Here is a 4,911-nt window from a genome sequence, read left to right on the forward strand (position 1 = left end):
GCAACCTCTGCCTCCTGGGTTCAAGCGATCATCGTGCCTCAGCCACCCTAGTAGCTGGAATTACAGGCATGTGCCACCACATCAGCTAATTTTTGTATTTTTGGTAGAGATGTGTGTCAGATCCCGGGGTCCAGGTCCAGCCCAGGCTGAAGTCTGAGGAAAGTGGGTGGGTGAGCGGCAAGAACACTCAAGGGGCCGTAGGCAGGTGAAAGATAGTTTTATTCAGCAGCAGCTCTCATTAACAGCTTTCTTACACTATCCTTCTTATTAGCAGCTTACCGTTCACCCTGTCTTGGCGGCTTGAGCCAGCTGCCCCCACACACAGCTGCGCAGCCGGCTCTCCCTCACCTTCAGGGTCAGCGGCTTAACTCTTTCTCTCTCTGGGCATGAGCAAGCCCAGCTGCGTCCTGGCTCCCTCCCATCCGTCGGCAAGATGGACAGTTTGGGCGCGCTCTCTCTTTCCCTGGGCGCCAGTGCGCCCCCCATGTCAAGCCATGTTGAGCCGAGACCAGCCAAGCCCCCAAGAGCCCTGTCCCTTATGCACAACGTCAGCAGGGCAGTTATACCTTTTACAGACAATAGCGGCATAAAGCCAAGTATGAACTTACACAAACAGGTTATATTACAAGTGGAGGTGTGCGTTTGCACACCAAACTCCTGAGTCACGCAGGCCTGGATATCCGCCTCAGCCTATTCCTTGACCAAAGCACATCCATGTACCTTACAATGTGGTTTTGCCATGTTGGCCAGGCTTGTCTCAAACTCCTGGCCTCAAGTGATCTGCCCGCCTTAGCCTCCCAAAGTGCTGGGATTACAGGTGTGAGCCACTGCATCTGAACTGAAATGGTCTTTAATGTATTTTTGCTCAATTAGCAACACTTCTGGGTCTTTAATGTCCCTTTAATGGCTATTTGACATTCACTTTTTAGAGAATTAATGCCTGTATTGTTGGACATTTAGGTTGTTTCCAATTTTTCACCATTATAATGGATAATTATAAAAGCAAATAGTTGGAAACAACCTAGACGTCCAACCCACTATGGGGAATGGTTGATGACATCCTGTTATGAATATTGGAGACAGATTTTGCAATTCTCAAATTATAAATTGTGAAAATGCAGAGTCTGCCACATCCCAACCCCAAGATCTATTTTGGAAATAACTGTATTTCTGTGTATATATTATGTTATTGTCAGGTTGTAAGCTTTACTAGCAGAGAGCAATTTTTAAAGCTTTAAAAGAAAAGAACACTGAGCTAGATCTAGCTTTTGGCTCTGCGTGTTTATTGATTAGTGGTGTGCCTTGAGCAACCAGAACTCTCTGAATTTCAGTTTTGTCTCTGTGTAAAATGAAGAAGGTTGAAATAAAAAATTCTCAGGTTTCCTTCCAGGCTCTGGTCCTCTCCATGTGATTCTGATGGTTACCTTGTTTGCAGAAAGCCCTTAGGAGACTGAGAATCTCAGGGTTCTGAAAGGGGAGTTCCACTTGCCATCACCATTGATGGTTGTTTTGTGCAAAACATGGTTTGCTTGCCTCTATTGGTGTGTTGCTTTTAAGTATGGAATTTTTTTTAATCACACAAGTAATATTAATGGAAGTCAGAATTTCAGGAACTTCATATACAATTGGTGCCATTATAGCAACATTTTTTTGTTTTGTTTTTGAGACAGGGTCTCACTGTGTTGCCCAGGCTGGAGTGCAGCGGTATGCATGAATGCCATCAGTTTTTAGCTAACACAACAGATCCCTGGAGGTCAAGGCATCCTGGCTATCACTCTAGCCTTCCTACCAATTAAGTTAATTACATCCACCTTGTTGATGACGGTGAAGTGCCACCACCTGGCATCCGCTGTTTTCGCCTTCCACCATTCCCACTGACACCATGAAGCCTGGTCTTATGGCAGCATCTCCTCTTGTCGATCCTGGCCTACCAAGGATAGTGCCACTGGGTCTCTCAAAGATTCAGGTGCCCTTCTCACTAGTGCCTTCCTTGTTTACCTACAGAGGAGAGTTCCTGTGAGCCCTCCAAGGGCACATAGTCAAGTGGTGGATTCCGAATCTGCTGGCATATAACGAACCATTCCAACATTCCTACCTCCCTGTACTTTCCGGCTTCTTTGATGCTGTGAGAATGCAGTTCTATAATCTCCTCCTAATTCACTGCAGCAACTGTTCCATCCACATTTGAAGGAGCCACTCCAGCAGCGTGTTGGAGCCCCAGGTGTCCTTGCCAAGCCATTAAATCCTGAGAGTGCTCCCAGGTGAGTGTATTCTCGTGTATACAGCCTTTACTCTCCCCCTGATCCAACACCCTTATGTCCACTCCTCCACCTCCTCTCCCAGATTCTGCCAGTACTCACTCGGCAGATCCTGCAACATTTTTGGCAAAAAAAATCATTCTCCCAGAGCAGATTGTGCTTGTGTTCTTGGGCCATGATGAGGAATGACCATAGCCTGGTGTCAATGTGGGGCAGCAATGACGACACACCTCATCCTGCTGTAAGGCCTTGTTGGAGGCTCTTTGCCCAGTCTCCAGGCAAGGGGCAGCTGCCCTTCTCTTAGCAGGGAAAGGGTGCTACTTCTTTTAGCCCAGAGCAGTTAGTGGAAACTGGAGGTTCAGAGTTCTCAGATGTATCCATTTAAGTTTCCCCATACCAGATATCAGGATCCTATTGCTCCTCTCCCCTCCTCTTCTCTCCCCTCCCCTCCCCTCTTTTCTCTTCTCTTGTTTCTTTTCTCTTACTTCTTTTCTCTTCTTTTTCTTTTCTCTTATTTCTTTTCTCTTCTCTTTCTCTGTCTTTTTCTCTCTTTCTTTCTTTGTGAGATGGGATCTCACTCTGTCACCCAGGCTAGAGTGCAGTGATGTGATCTCGGCTCACTGCAACCTCTGCCTCCCGGGCCCAAGGGATCCTCCCATCTCAGTCTCCTGGGTAGCTGGGACCAGAGATACATGCTACCACATCTGGCTCATTTTCTTTTTTTTTTTTTTTTTGAGACAGAGTCTCGCTCTGTCGCCCAGGCTGGAGTGCAGTGGCACAATCTCGGCTCACTGCAAGCTCCGCCTCCCGGGTTCACGCTATTCTCCTGCCTCAGCCTCTCCGAGTAGCTGGGACTACAGGCGCCCGCCACCACGCCCGGCTAATTTTTTTGTATTTTTAGTAGAGACGGGGTTTCACCATGGTCTCGATCTCCTGACCTCGTGATCCGCCCGCCTCGGCCTCCCAAAGTGCTGGGATTACAAGCGTGAGCCATCGCGCCCGGCAACATCTGGCTCATTTTCATATTTTTTATAGAGATCAGGTTTCACCATTTTGCCCAGGCTGGTCTTGAACTCCCGGGCTCAAGTGATCCTCCTGCCTCAGCCTCCCAAAGTGCTGAGATTACAGGTATGAGCCACTGCACTCATGTCTCCTTTTCCTTAAGTAATTCTAAATAAAAACAAGACTAAAATAAAATTTGTATTTTTTGGGGAAATGACACAAAACTTCCATGACAGCTGACATTAAAATAGTTTATTTCTAGATTTTCTGCTGTGTGTGTGTGTGCACACATGTGCACACTTGTCCTTGCTTGGCGCCCTATGTGTGTACTTGCTGTAGCTACTGGGTCAATCTGCACAATGTCTTGACTGCACAATTTCCAGCAAACGAAAGCTCTACACAACCTAATTTTCAAGCAGTCGACACTGAAGCAGCAGTCTCTTTCTTGTTTTAATTTGAATTAAACTGCCAGGCTGTACTTGTATGGGAAACTGACAATTTTCAGCAAGAAATTTCCAGGTGAGGCCTGTCACCCTCCAGTGTAACTCTAGGGCCTGCTTGGCAGGGGGACTGGCTTTGGCTGGAGGCTGGGTCAAGAGGGCTCTCCTGGCATGGCACATTCCCATCCCAGGGAGGGAGCTCTGTTGGGAGTATGAGATGGACCAAGAAGACCCATCCATTAGGAAAGTGGCCCTTAGTCTTTCCAGTTTCAGTGGAGGAGGGTGCTTGCTGCAACGGCCACTTCGGATGGGGAAACTAGTCGGAGACATGGGCATTCATGGTCTTTCCCACGTGTGCCCCACCGGGACCCAAACTGGAGGAGTGAAAAGCTCCAGAAGACAGATCAAGAGTGGTGTACATGTCATGACTGCCCAGGCGTGGCCCACCCCACCACCCATTGGTCCTGCCCTCTCGAGCCCTGGGCAGGCTGGTGGAAGCCCTTTTTGTGGTCTGGGTTTTTAGCCAGGATGCCTATGGCTTCCTAACACCCACGTGGGGCAGCCTAGTGTAAAGATCCTGAAAGTAGGAGAACAGCAATTGATCAAGTGAACCCAAGATGTGCCTAAAACTATCTCTGATGGCAAAACTTTTGATAACAAAGAGTCTGGCTCATAGAAAGATGACCCTGAGCATGGCACCTCTGACCAAATCTCTCACTCTGACCTACTGAGCGTACGAGCCCAGCCTTGCTCACAGTCGGGGCTAGAGGAAGACCTCATGGAGGCCACTCGATACCTACACTTCCTATGTGCCTGTCACTGCTGATTCCACCCACACCGTCCTCTGCCCCAGCCAGCCCAGCCCTGCCATGCCCTGCCATTGCAGTCAGGGCTCTTTGGATGTGAGTGACAGAATATTCACTCGAGTTGGCTTAACCAAGAAGGGAAGTCCGTTGGTCAGTAAGTTAGCCATGGGCAGGAAAGGGAACAGTTGGGCCTCAGGAATACCTGGACCCAGAATCATGAGTGCTGTCAGGATTTGCAGGCTCCTCCCCTTGTCTCTGTCTCCATCTCAGTCTGCAGATCAGTTTTGTGCTCTCAGAGCAACTTTCCCCACAAGGTTAGAGTCAGGCTGTTGGCAGCATGCGGCTTCCGTCTTCCTGGCTTTGCCTCCAAGAAAGGATGGCGCTCCCCTCCATTAGTTCCTATTC

The sequence above is a fragment of the Hylobates moloch genome, unplaced genomic scaffold (genome assembly GCF_009828535.3).
Source record: "Hylobates moloch isolate HMO894 unplaced genomic scaffold, HMol_V3 SCAFFOLD_14, whole genome shotgun sequence".
In the NCBI taxonomy this organism is placed as follows: Eukaryota; Metazoa; Chordata; class Mammalia; order Primates; family Hylobatidae; genus Hylobates; species Hylobates moloch.